This window comes from Ahaetulla prasina, chromosome 2, assembly GCF_028640845.1.
Source record: "Ahaetulla prasina isolate Xishuangbanna chromosome 2, ASM2864084v1, whole genome shotgun sequence".
Classification (NCBI taxonomy): domain Eukaryota; kingdom Metazoa; phylum Chordata; class Lepidosauria; order Squamata; family Colubridae; genus Ahaetulla; species Ahaetulla prasina.
In genome coordinates, this window is record NC_080540.1 from 264,474,476 (window position 1) to 264,489,799 (window position 15,324).

Genomic DNA, 15,324 nt, shown 5'->3' on the forward strand with positions numbered 1-15,324 from the left:
TGTTGCAGTATTCCCATGGTCACATAATAAAAATTCAGGTGCTTGCCAATGGGCATATATTTATGATGGTTGCAGTATCCTAGGATCACATGATCACTATATGTGACTTTCCTAGCTGACTTCCAATAAGCAAAATCAATGGGGGAAAACTTAACAATCATATTCACTTAATGGCCACAGTAATTCACTTAAGGACTGCAGCAAAAAAGGTTATAGAATTGGGTGCAACTCACTTAACAACTGCTTTGCCTAGTGATGGAAGTTCTAGTACCAATTGTGATCATAATTAGGACTACCTGTTTTCTGTCTATCTCTTGTTGAATTCAGATTTCTAGTGAACAGTCCATAATTCAGTATCTACATATAAATCATAGTGAATAGGGGTACAATAATCTACATTTACTTGTCCAGTCACGTTTAAATTGCCATTCTACTGTGACATATTTTATTCAGATTCAATCACAAATACTATAGACTAAAATTAAAGTGTTCCTCATTTTCACATTTTAAGAGGCAGCTTTGTTGTAAATCATTGTCAATATGTTTTGCTACCTATAGTTTCTCATTAATGCTTCAGGGAACATTTTTTAAAAATCAAGAGGTGTTATAGAGTGAATAGGAATTAAAGGATATGTGCAATTATCTTTTAAAATCCAACTGGTGCAAATATACACTCTAAAAGTCTTCTGTAGGGCTCAAAAAGTATTTATGTTTATACAATAATAGATCAATATAGTTTCCCAAGTGCGGACATATTTTTGAAGACTAAAACTTCTTTGATTGCCCTGAGACAAGATTAGTGTTGAATTGTAATAAGTTAGATGTAGTAGATTGTAAGTCTTATGGAATTGGGCTGCCTCTAAGTTGAATAGATAAAGATATATAAAACTTGACTATTGACTGAATCATTCATGACAACAAGACTCAAACAAATATAGCACAAATAAACAATAGTAGGTTTGAAAATAAAATATTTAAGGCATGAAACAAAGCAAACCCCCAAAATGCTATTGTTTGATATATTAGGGAAAGACTATAGGACTCCCATGTTTGTTTGTTTCTCCTGAATGTTGACAGACTGTGGCCCTGATGGAAATGCAGATGCTTTTTCAGGGGGTTGATTTGTTTAAAATTTTGTACGGCATAATAAATAGTGCATAAAATTCACAGAAAAAGTATATAAAATGTATATCAAAATATAAAACACTAGAGCAGTGAATTATTTTAAAAACACAGTAAAAGTGATGAATAAAATTTTGAATAAAATTAAATTATGTATGCACAATTAAGTGGAATGACTAAACCTAAGGGCGAATATCTAGATAATTTAGCTATTGGACAGCAGTGGCCTCAAGATGATGTTTTTCATGCAGGGATCTAGGAACCTTCTGAGGGAGCATTCCGTCCCAATCTGATGTAAAATTTGTGAGATGTTCCCACAGTTACCGTTAGGATTATCAACCAGCCCCCATTTATATTTCCAGCATTGGCACCTGCCATGGTCAGTTTGGGCCTATTTGGGTGCTGTCCAGATTTTTTGGGGGAGATCAAAGCGGGAGGAGTGTTGTACTAGAACATACACTAAATTAATCAAATCTAGGTTAGAAATTGCCCACTCCTGGCAGCATGCTATGTCATTGTCAAAGTCTTCTCTGATTAATTGCTGTCTCAAATTTCCATTGTGGATTCCGAGATTGGAATCTGAATATTTGATTGTGACAGTCCCCATGTATCAGTAATAATAGGTTTACTTCACATTTTTGCCAGTACCTTTTTAAGGCTGATTGTCTTCTAAAATGGGTGTGGTATGTTAGATAATACTAGTAGCCATTCAGAAGGCATTGATTTCATAGTTCCTGATATAGCCTCATAGTGTGATTAAACTGGATATCCTCTACTTTAGTATGGGCACTGTTTAACCATACAGGGCTGCAATACTCAGCTGCTGAATAAGAACTGTAGTACTTGCTCCCCAGCTGGTGCCAGAAGGCTTATGAAGAATATTGTTCCTTTATTTTTATTTTATCCATGTTTTTTTAGGTGTTCCCTAGAAGTTAAGGACCGATCAAAGGTCATCCCTAAATACTTTGGATTATGGTTAAACTGCAACAGCTGGTTCCTAAATTCCACTTTTGGTGTATAGTTAGTTTGTCTGTTCCAGTGAAAACAGGCCAACTCTGTTTTGCTGATATTGGGTTTTAGCCTCCAGATTTCAATTAATGTGGTGCAATGTAGACTAGCCTCCTTGTGATGAACACTGGGCAACGTGATTCTGACACTCGTCTACACATTCAGGCTGCTGGACCTCACAAGGAACTCCCAGCAAGAAGCAGCAGCATGAATACCGAAAATAAAAACAAAATAAAAACAAAAACATCAGTGGGTTGATGCTAAAAGAGAAATGCATCATGCCTTGGCAACAGCCCCAGAAATTACTCAGAAGAGGAGCAGTGATAGCAACTTCTATCAAGGTGATCTTATTGGTTGAGATAATTCTAGATGTGAGAACATGGTCCTAGTGATATTAGGTGCAAACTATGAAGTCATTTGTAGATTTAAACAGGCACTTTAAATTATACCTAGAAATGAATCTTGATACAATTTAGGAGACAAGATAGGGTTGAAATATCAGCTCTTTGAGGTACACTAGGTCAGGAGATATATATCACAATATACTAGAATTCTGCATTTATATAGGCCAGGGATGGCGAACCTTTTTGGTGTTGTGTGCCAAAAATCTGAGCGTGCGAGCGCTCTCGCGCTCCCGTGTGCCAGCACCCATAGTGTAATGGGCGCACCCATTTGCGCATGCATGCATGACAACCTGTTGTGCCTCGTCCGCTTTCCCCGCAGCCGGGCCCGTCTTATCTGCTTCCGAATGCTGAGGAATGTCCTAGCATGCCTCCTGGCCCTAGCCCTGGCTCCATGCCCAGACAGGCCGAGGAAGAAGAAGTGCCTCCAGCCCCCAGCCCTGGCTCCATGCCCAGGCAAACGGAGCAATTAGACCCCTCCCCCTCCCCCACAGCATGTGAGCCTGAGGAAGGTCAATTACCAACAGCTGCAGACTGGAGTGACCCTCGCTTCAGGAGAATTGATAGGCAGCGGCAACAGAAGGAAGGGAGGGGCAGGCCTGGATAAGTGCTGAGTCATGGAGCCACACCCCATGGCCTATATAAAGGATCTGTTTTCTGGCATTCTCTGAGTTAGGCAAAGTCTACCTTATCTTGCTGAAGTCACTTTCTGGTCTCCTGCCTGCCTTGAGAACTTTGCTAGGACTTTGGCAGAGCTGCAGAGGCACGCCTGATTCGGATTTCCCTGACCCGGCCGTCAGCGGAGGAGTGGGACACGACACAACCCATCACACTCTCTGTGCGCATGCACCCCCCATTGCGCATGTGTGCATCCCACTTTTTCCAAGAGAGCCTCATAACAGAAGACAACCAGTTACCGGTTCGTTCCCTGGCGTGACAGTTGTTTCCCAGCCGGCAGCAGCTCTTTCAGCCCCGCCACTTTGGCAGTGCCATGTGCCAGCTGGGGAAGTTCAGCCCTCCATCTCGGGCCCTGCATGCAGCCTGCAACCAGAAGATGTGTCACCCAGTGCAGCGCTCTTCCCTGAGGGCTGCCTGCTCATCCACCCACCAGCCGACTGGGCTGGATGCAGCGTGTCACCTTGTGCCCATCCTTGTTCTCCTCCTGCCTGGCTGCTGGTTCCTTGACGTGAGCAGAGGCTGCTGGTTGGAGCGAGGGGAACTACAATTCTGGCCTGCCATGGTTGCGAGTTTCAAGGCATAGCTAGAATTGGAAGAAAAGGCTGTGTGGCTATGGCGGAAAGAACCGGAGCAACACCCAGCAGCTTGGATGAGAAGATGCGAGCGAGGCGGCAGCTGCTCTCACTGGTAACTAAGCCCACCACGCCAATTTGTGGGCTCAGTTTCAGATGAGAGCAGCTGCTGCCTCAGTCAGTGCAAGGTGACGCAGTGCTTCCAGGCCAGTTGGGACATGGACCTGAGAGCCACAGGGGGATGGCTTGCCTGAAAGAACTATGGTAGAGCCTTGCAGCTTTATCTGCCTCCTTGCCTCTGGGTAAGGCCCCTCCTCCTCTCCCCTTCCCCTTCCAGCAGTGTACTGTTTTTCCAAACACCCGGGCCAGGCCTGTCAGCAATTCCCAGGGAGTCACCCCGATCGAGGAGCTCAGGCTGTATCCCGTGGTTTGCATAAATCTCTCCCTCCCCTTTCAAAATAGCCACCCAGCACTTCCCTTGGGCTCTTTTTCCGAGAATGTGGGGGGGAGCGTAGAGGCCAGTGCGCCGGCGGAGACGGGCTTTGTTCTGAGCTCAGCTTCATTCTGCTGAGACCTGAACCCTTGCCAGGACTTCTCCCCGCTGGCACCCTGCGCCTTTGCTGCCTCGGTCGGAGCCTGATTCCAAAAGCGGCCCAGGGAAGTGCAGAGGTCAGGACTCGGTTGATGAAGCGGGTGCTACGCAGGGGACGTAAGGCAAGGCGCTGCCACCCGAAAACACTGTTGCCGCGATCTTGGCAAGCATTTTGGGCAGCAGGGCTGCAATCCCCTCCCCGAATTTCAGGTGGCAGATCTAGCCAGGAGGAAAGAGAAAGTGAGTGTGTGGAGAAGGAGGAGGAGGATGTGCAACTCTGCAATGTGTATTCCAGGGAGCAAAGCTTTCTCCTGCCTTCTGTGTCTTCTTCGATCTCCACACTTCCTCCCCCGATCAAGTCCTAGCTTTCTTCTGCCTTCTCTGATCTCCACACTTTCCCACCCCCCATCAAGTCCTAGCTTTCTCATGCCTTCTCCGATCTCCACACTTCCTCCCGAGATCGTGGCAACAGTGTTTTCGGGTGACAGCGCCTTGCCTTAAGCCCCCTGCGCAGCACCCACTTCACCAACTGAGTCCTGACCTCTGCGCTTCCCTGGGCCGCTTCTGGAACCAGGCTCCTACCAAGGCAGCGAAGGCGCAGAGCGTTTGCCAGGAAGCCTGGCACCCAGTGGGTAGGAGTCCAGGCAAGGGTTCGGGTCACAGCAGAATGAACAACCAAAGCCTGTCTCCACTGGCGCGCTGACCTCTAACCCCCCCCCATTTCTCAGAAGAAGAGCTGCTTGCCGACCCTGAGCACCCGAGGAAAGTGCTGGGTGGCTATTTTGAAAGGGGAGGGGGTGGTTTATACAAGCCATGGGATACAGCCTGAGCCTCCTCGATCGGGGTGCCTTGCTGGGAATTGCTGCCCGGCCTGGCCCGGGTGTTTGGAAAAACAGTACACTGCTGGAAGGGGAAGGGTAGAGGAGAAGGAGAGGCCTTACCCAGAGGCAAGGGGGCAGATGAAGCTGCAAGGCTCTGCCATAGTTCTTTTGGACAAGCCACCCCCTGTGGCTCTCAGGTCCCTGTCCAAACTGGCCTGGAAGTGGCGCATCACCTTGTGCCCACTATCGTGGCAGCGGATGCTCTTGCAGGTAACTGAGCCTGCAAATTGGCCCCTCCTAGGCCAGGAGAAGAAGCCAACCACCCTCCGCCTGGGTCGTCTGAGAAGGGGCAGGCAGAACGGCTAGCTGCCTTGCCTTACAACTCCCGCGCAGCGCCAGAAACCGTGATGCTCTTGTTTTTCCTCTGCAAGCCCCGTTTTTGTAATCGGGTAGGCAGCGGAGATCTCCAGGCAGTGAAGATTGTGGCAACAGTGTTTTTGGGTGGCATTGGGCATGGTGGGGGCTTGGTGATGGGCCCAATCTGCACTCGACCCCAGCTGCTGCGCTGCCATCCAAGCCAGGCTCTCTGGCCGTACGCCGGGGAAGGAGCCGCGGGTGCGGCAACCTCCCGCCCTGTCAGCAAATGCTGCCCCATGCGCCTGAGCCGGCTGATCGCTCTTCCCTTCCCCCTGCAGCTGCCACTGCTGGTACGGGCGACCTGCACAGCTGGTTGAGCGAGCCAAGAGGGGCGTTTCGGCCCTGCTTTGATGGCGGCCACAGGATCATCTGCGCAGGCAGCCCACCACCACCTTGCCCTCTCCGGCTGCCAAAGCCCTGCCAGCCACACCTGCTCAGCCTGTGGCTCCCAGTGGGGAGGAGCTCAGGCAAGCCTGCGTGGTGGTGCCAAAAGCGCTGCTGCCGGCTGGGGAATGAAAGCTTCCAGAAGGGAGGAGTCCAGGCCATGGGGTCATCTGTGCAGGCAGCCCACCACCACGACCCCGCCCTCACTGGCTGCTGGTCCACCATGCTCCAGACCACCAGGAACCACACAAGAAGCCCACGTGGGCAGGGAGAGAGGGAAGCCCCAGCTTACTTTGCTCCCTTAGGAAGCGACCGCTGGGATCCCCTCTCTGCATGTTTTGGCACACACGCCTGTTGCTAGTCTTCGTGCGCGCATGCATGCCAGAAATTAGACCAGCTGGCCGGTGCACATGTGCACTCTGGAAACAGGAAGATCATCTTCCTGGAACACGCATGTGCAATGGGCAGCTGCTCTTCTGGTTTTCAGCACGCTGGCCAACGCACCAGAACCCAGAAGAGCAATGGGCCATGGCTCCGCGTGCCTGGAGAAATGGCTCTGCGTGCCACTTCTGGCACACATGCCATAGGTTCGCCATCACGGATATAGGCCATTCATTCATTCATCCATCAATTCATATGAAAAAATTATATGGCCACCTATCAAAGCATGTGACTGGGTATAAGCAGAATAAAAAAATTCATTAAAATGTAAGTACAGTAGCTGAGCTAAAACAACAAACACCATCAACATAATAGCAATAACTTAAACTTACATACCGCTTCACAGTGCTTTACAGCCCTCTCTAAGCAGTTTACAGAGTCAGCATATGCCCCCAACAATCTGGGTCCTCAAGATAATCAAGGTATCAACTACGCAACCAAGACAACAGGCTTGGCAACAAAATCAGTTTAAGGCTACATTATACAAACTTGAAAACCTGGCAGCATTTTCTCTTCTCCATTTATTATTTAGTTATTAAATTTATATGGCAACCATTTCACTGTTGAAGCAACTCTCTTACATCAAAGAGAGTCAACACAGGGCAATATTAGTTTCTTTCTCACATTTAGTTTCTGGCCACATCTTCATTGTCATAGCTAAACTCTTCAATCCTCTTACCAATAATATAATACATTTATTGTAAAATTTATTTCTCTGTACTTCATCTGTAATGTCCCAGGAACATCTGCAGCTATATGAAGCATGACTTGGGAGGTGGAAATATGTTTCTATGGCTATTTTCTCTAGTTATGCCATAATCTGTACCTTATGCAAAGGAACAGTACTATTAAAAGGCATATTAAAGGTGATTTTCCTACCTCCAGAAAAGTCTTGATTGCAATCATTAACCAAACTGTCTAGATTCCATCGAAGTTTTTATGACGGTATGCAAGATGGCAGACAGGAAATCAGTATCCCCAAATGATTTGCTTTTAACACCAATTTCAACTAGCAAATGGATATAGAAACAAATCAATTTTTCAGTTTCAGAAAATTTTCTTCTCCACAGCCCATCACAAATTTAAATATTCATTGATTCACTGCTGCCTCCTGTTATCCGTGCAATCCAATGAAATATGCTTCTAAAAGGATTTTTGCATGGAAAGTATTCATCCATTCACAATGTTAAAATGCTCCCTTTAAGATGAATAAGCAGTTCAGAGTTAACTGCAGCATAGATCCAAGGTTGTTTAGAAACTTTTAGCAGCTTCAGACTTCACGGCAAGAGATGGAAAGAAAAATAGCTTATTTGATATATGCCTACACTTAAAGAGGTAGAAATAATGTAATTGCTGCTGTTAGATTGAGTGATAATATTCAGCCTGAAAGTAGAAATATTTCTGAGTTTTCTAAGAAGCACAAGTGCTAGACCATGACCTCAATTTATATATATGCAGAAAGGTTAGTTTTAAGAATCTGAGAAAATGTTTCAAATGGACTTATTGTTCAAAGCACAATGTGATTAATACATGCAGTTCGAACAAAACCCTTTTTGGTTTTGCATTTTGGCTCCCCAAACCTTGGCTTTGACCTTAACATCTCATAATTTTCTTTAAGTGTGTTTTTATTTTCTTGTTTATTGTTGTTCAGCGATAGATCTTTCTATAAAAATTTTAAACAGAGTTTGCAGTGTAGCATTGGCTCAGTAAAAATAGCACATTGGTGCTTGCTATCTTGAAGAATGTACTTTCCATGATTATGCATTAAAGAGTATTTACTTACAGTATTGATTTAGGAAACTCAGAATTTCAATTTATTTAACATTATAGAACATGCCTTTCCAAAAGAAAGCAACATTTGCATATTTTGTCGTTTAATTTAAGCTATGTCTAAATGGAAACAAAAAAGGGAAACTACATAGATGAAGCAACCATGTTGATTCCTGCAATATTGCCATCACTTTTCTTCATCACTAGTTCAGGTAATGGAAAATGTAATTCAAGGCAATGCTTCCTGGAGTTAGGAAAAATCGTCATCATCGTCAGCAGCAGCAGCAGCAGCAGCACAAACAATAACAACAAAGCTTACTACTCAGAATGATAACTTTTTGAAAAATTTGCAAAGTGCTCTACAATATTTTTTCCCTCTGTGCTGATGATTTGGGCATAAAATGGCTGTCTCTCATTATTATCTATATGTATCTCTGCATGAACCTATAAAATAAAGCTGACTAACAACGACAGGCTGAGTTTTCCATCCTTCAGGAAACTGACACAGGATATAGGTTCACTGGAAAAGCAAATACTAAAAGCTTTTCTATTAAAATGCATTTGAAATATTACAACAAATTGAATCCTTTACTGATTAGCAAGCACCACTCCTGGGTGTTTATCAAGAAGCAGTTTAAACAATTGCAGATGGGGATTTTCTATTCTCAGGCTATGTTGCTGCAAAAGTGGCTGAATTCTGCAAGGTTGTGTTGTATGAAAAAAGATTGGTAGTCATTGCCTTAACCATTTCCTTGTGTATCAGAATGGTGGTATTGGTGGAAAGATCTGCAATAGACCACATAAGAGTTTTGACTGCTCTGTCAAACAAACGTCTGCTTGCTTAGGGGAGTTTTGTTCCTGCGGTGGTTGTGGCTGGGGAGTGGGGGACAGAAATGTGTGTTGTTTTGAAACTGAGGAGGTAGAAGAGATACTCATTGATGTCTAGCTGACTAAGAAGAGAAAGACTTGTTGGGCCTTTAATTGTCAGTAAGTCCTCCAGATCCATGAAGAAGTAAATATGCCAATTCTAGTAAGGCTTTAGTAATCTTAGACTCGAGGATAGTCAAGTCAGGTTGTGCTTTGTCTTCATTGTAAAGTTGGATGATTTAGTTAAATGGGAGATGATCATCTAGAAATATGCTAAGCTGATGAGTATAAATAGAATGGGATAAAAGAAAACTTTGGGCTCCTTCAACAAAATTACTCCAAACTTGACATGGTAATTCTTAAGCCAATTCATAAGTGAGTTAGTTGTTTCATATCTGAATCACTGAGATAAGAGCATCTATCTATCAGACTAGTTCTTAATAGTTAGAATTCAGTGTTGGACACTGTGAAATACATATCTAATTAGAAATAAGTCTACGGCTGCTTGTGTAGGCAAGTACAATGCTGAACGGATGTAATTAAAACTGATCTAGCAAGAATGATTATGATTATTATATTTTTATATGGATATACATATAATTCATGGCTGCACAACAGTATTCCTGCCTCCTGTTTTCTTCACAGCAACCCTGTGATGTGGATGGGGCTGAGAGAGAATGTGACTGATCTAAAGTCACCCAGCCAGCTTTCATGAATAAGGGAGGCCTCGAGCTCACAGGTTCTTAGTGTCTTACAAATTGACCACGAACCTTTCCTCTTCTTATAAAACAAACAAAATGCCATTTTCAAAAAGGGAAGTGGTGAACCACATTTGAAAAGATGTACTTTTAAATATCCGGAGTGCTCTATAGGTATACCACTTCCCTTTTTATTATAAAAAAGGCAAGTATCTTTAAGTACAAAAGTTGTCATTTTCCAGAGTGCAGTCAGTTGTCTGAAATCCCACTGTTCACATGATTCCACATCTATTAGTCAATAGAGGTTTTCATTGGAGGTGTTGCCATGCCTATACTTCCAGGTTCAGAAATACAAAAGGCATAAGAAATTATTACTCCAGCAATGCTCAAACCAAGTGAGAGATTTAACTGTTCCAGAGGCAGGCTGGTATCTCGGCTCCATGTCAAAACATAAATACAATAGTCTTGTGTCCTATCCTTCGTGAATCAAGATAACTATAAGTTTGGTAGAAAATCAAAGTAAGTCCTCTTTTATAGGAGCTAAATGGTGAGTTTGACATAATAGGTTGCTAAAATAGAAATTTACTATTAGTGCAAAATTTTTTTATAATTCATACACTTGTGTTCCATATAGTGCTATTCAGAATACAGACTAGAATGATCTGTAACTGATAAAAATATCAAAAATATGTAGAATAGATGTCAGGCCTGGAAGCCATCTTTTGCATTGGGCCCTCAGGCCTGCCACATTTACTACTGTGGGAATTATGTAACTCCAATTCTTAAAGAATTTTTAAATGAGTTATTAGGAGCATTTCAAAATGCTGTTATTACTCTATAAGGCTCTAGGTAGTTTAGAATCCAAGTATTTAAAATTCTCCAGCATCAACTGCAGCAAAATTAGCCTGGGACTAATTTGCATCAGGTCTGTTGCTACGGTGTACCGTTTAATTATCTGGAGTAGGGTTTTTTCAATTCCAGGGTGCCAGTCATGGAACTCCTCAGGAAAGTATGGCTGACGCTATCTAGATTTAGCTATTGACTGAAAATATAATTGGTCATGACCACATGAGCATTTGCAAATAGTAATAGAATGTCTTCTTATTGCTTTGTTTATTGTAATTATTCAATACTCTGCCCTAAGCTCTCTAGGAAGTGTTAATTAGAGATACATTAATAACAAATTACTAGCCAGCCAACTCCAGTGAACACTATTGTTTAAAATATTGTTAAAATCCAACAGGGATATTATATTGTGATTCTATACTACTATAAATAAAGTGATAGCAGAAAAGAAAATGTTTACAACATGGTTCTATGCAGCGAAATCCTCTGAAGTCTGCTACCAAGCATATGCTTTGCATGCACACCTGAGGCACACCCGCACAGCGCTAAAACAGGAACACTTTGAAGCCTTCCAAGTCTGAAAAGGTAAATAGAACAGCGGGGCGGGGGGGGGGGGAATCTGCTGAGTCACACAATTTAGATTAGCTAGAAAGCAGAAAATCCGATGATTCTAGCTAATACAAATCACGGGTCACTGCTGATCACCGCTCAGCTGATCATCGTAAATACTGGTTCACCCAAACCGGTAGCATTTTTTACTATCAGTTCAGGAGAACTAGTCCAAACCGGTAGCATTTCACCCCTGGTTCTATGTAAAGAAAATGAACTGATAAAATTCCACATCCTTCCTTTTGAAATCTGTTTCTTGGTGAAAAGCACTTTATTAGTGCAATATGGAAATGTGCAGTTATCTTTATAGTTTTATTGTATATTTACAATTTAAACAATAAAACTGAAACTAAAAAAAGAATTAAAAGAAAAAAATAGTTCAGAAAAGAGAGAAGACAGAAAGTATAAAAAATGTATATTTGATAACATGTATAAATAATTTTAGTTACGTATCAACCTAAAATACAACAAATGTGCTTTAATTTATCATACAAATGTAGTGGGCTATGATTTTTTCCCCCTGCATCTGGAGAAGTAATTTTGAAAGTTAAATCTTTGTTTTAAACCTGTAGTTGGCTTGCACAGATGTAGCTGTATGCAAAAAGTTTAGAAACCTTCATCAAATTGTATATTTTAAAGAAACCATGAAGAACAGAACTTAAACCACAACTGCTCTCAACAAATTTGAGATGTTTCTATATTTATCGGTACAAAGCACATTGCTTCAAAATGTGCCAAGTTATCAAATTTTTGCATGCTTTAAATCAGTTTTTAATTTTTAAAAACTTTTTAAACAATTTTTAACTTTTAAATTTTTAAATTTTTAACTTTTTTTAAACAATTTTTAACACTTATCAAATTAAGATGTGCGAACTTCAAATTCTAGAAAAAGTTGCTGGTGGGGGAATTCTGGGAGTTGAAGTCCACACATCTTAAAAAGTTTGAGAAATACTGTTTTAGATGATGATGAATTTTAGGATAATCTATCTGTTGAATAGGCAGTGCCAGTCTATAACACCTGATGGAAAAGCCAAGTTTTATAGCTTTCCAGCAGGCTAAGACAGGCTGTCCACTGTTCCATTAATGTCCCACAGTCAGTGAAGAAATTCATGCTGAAAAGTGATTGGATATTTCAGCAACATGATGAGCTGAAAAGACCTGCCACCAAATCAACCATGAAGTACTTTGCAGAGAAAAAAAAACCCTAAAGGTTTTAGAATGGCTTTCAGAGTCTCCGGACAAAAGTAATTGAACTGCAGGCAATTGTAACTGCTTCTTCAGACTGTTGTAGCTATTTGACCTGTTGTAGCCTTTCTGATTGCTTCAGTGAAACTCATTCGTCCCAATAGCAATCAGTATCAGGTATGGCATGCAAGAAAATGGCAGTGGTTGAGAGTAATAGCAAAAGCAAACAGAGCTGTACCAAAATACATTTGCAGGTTATGTTCATTATAGCAGTCCATCTCAGTCACTAATAAAATAAATGACTATCTGCCTTCTCTTAAATAATTTCCGTAATTAGTGAAAGAGAAACCAAGTTTTTTTTTTAAAGATGGTATGGGTAAACTATTATTTTCTCAAATCCAAATTGAAAAGGACTATTTAAAAACCAGTGTAATATAATTGTGTATACTGTATTGTTTTTAGTAGTACTCAGTTCCTGATAAAGAAATCCGATAAATTTAGAGCTGATATTTGTCTTGACTAGAATACCTCAGACAGACAGATCACAGACCTCAAAGCATTTCCTGCAGTCTAGTTTGTACATGAAACGTGAGACTGCGGGCAGGCCCAGCAGCAAGAGAAAAGCTGTTTCAGCATAAAGAAAATGTATTCCTCTCATCTCTACTCACAGATAAATCTTTTAATTAATGATAGGCAGGGCAATCAGAAAAAAAGTCCTTGATTTGCTAGCAGTGAGTTATGTTTTGGTTTGTAAATGTTAGTAGTTTTAATAGTATTTAATGAATGCTTTTTAACTTTTTCTGTTTTAAAACATGTGTGAATGCCCTGTCTCAGAAAACTCTATATACCAGAGTCTCTGAGAATATTATTGTTTGCTAGTAATTTCCTGCCATGTAGGAGTAAGAATGGATTATAGCTTGTTTTTCCTGCCATGGTATTTTTAATTTTAAAAAGAGAATTTATTAGAATAATTTAGACCAGTTCTTGATCTGCGTTTGTGGATAAGGCAAGAAAGAATTAGAATTTTTACATATAAAACCCTCTTTTGAAGTATTTCAACATTAGATGAATGTTTCCATCAACTGGAAAAAGAAAACTAATTCCAAATGAGTGTAGTATTCCTCTTCAAAATAAAGCTCCCCCCCGCCGCTTTCTTTTATCTCATTATATACTAACTTACCAACTATTAACTAACTTATTTCATGTATGCCTACATTGAAAAATATTGAGATTCAATTATTTCTATTAGATGAGTTTCTAATGAATGAATGTGTGTTTGTTTCTTTATTTTAAAATTAAACTTCTGTCATCTCTAGATAATATAATATTAATATAATTTTATAATACTAGAATAGATAATATGATTATGAGATAATATTTTACTAAATGTTTAAATGTTACTATAGTTCACTGTTGTTGATTCTAAGATGTAAAAATAAAGTAGATGCCATGTTGTTTGTAAGATATAGTCATTTTTCAAAGCTAGCAGTGATCTGAAAGAACTTGAAAAGTCCATGCTTTTTTTTGTACATAGAGGCTTCTTTTTGGTTTGACATGATGTAATTGTTGATGGAAGGATAGTCTATGTTTAGTCAGCTAATTCTAGGAGGTTGGAATTTATGACACAACCATTTTGAATTTAGAAAACCTGAACTAACGTTTCCAGCTTCATGTTCATCTGATTTAGATACCCCTTAATTGATACCTTCAACATGAATTGGGTGATCTCCTATCAATCTCAGCCAACATGGCATTATTGGCTAACAATAATGGAAGTTGCAGTCAAACATATCTGGATGGTGCTGAATTAGAAAAGGCTGTGATAGCAAAAAAAATTATATATTTTATTTGGGAAAAAGCAAGCAAACAATAAGACTATATAGGGAGTGTCGAAAGATCAGCATAATCTAATCTAAGTATTATAATATGTACCATGTATCATTTAGTTTTAGAATTTGTCTTTCAAGAAAAGGCTGAAGAATTTTGGGTAAAAATCTTAGATGGTTTCAGAAGTCCAGTGGGATCAACTGTTTACCAGATCCTTCACAGACAAAAATGAGAATGAAGATTAATGATTGGTCCTGTAAAGCAGTCTTGGGACAGATTCCTAAAATAAAATGACAGATAATTTTGCTTTAAGTCTGAATCACAATGACAAGAGGGCAGCAATTAGGATTTGGACAGCACAGGTCAAGGTAGAGACCCAGATGAGAGAAATTGCATTTCAGAAGCCTTCTACCCACTGACATTCATAGCCTCACTTTGAGTATCTCCACTTCTAGCTCTTTATAGCAGATAGATACAGAGGGACTGCAGAAACGAATGAAATTACATGTCAGTTCTAATAACTCACAGCATACTATTGAAAATTCAGAAATTATTTTCTAAGCAAGGGCAGAAGAAGAGAAAGTAGAAGTTTATTTTAGAACAAAATTAATCTTGCTTGCACATGGTTGCATGTTAAAAAAAAGCTGGAGCTCCAATAAAATAAAATAAAATTAAGATGGTTTTTTGCATGTGATGGGAATATACCATTCTATAAAACCCATAGGATATATTGCTAGCACATCATATCAATCCAGTTTTTGATTACTTAGAAGTTTTCTAACGTTTGCATTGTCAATACAAAGTTAACATTTCAATTTGAAAAGTATATGACAAATGCAAATTTGATTATAACTGGGAAGCTTGAATTTAAATTCTAGTTAAGCCACAAACTTCTAAAATAAGCTTAAGTAAATCATAGTTCATCAACTTCTGTTCCAGGTTTAGTTCAGTTGAATTAAAAATAAAAGGAAAATAATCTGTACCAGTTATTGATTTGAGCCCAAAATATGGGATCGTCCTGCTTGAGATAGTGATTATATTTTTATGTTGCACTTAAACAAAACTTTAATATGTTGAACCTAAAAT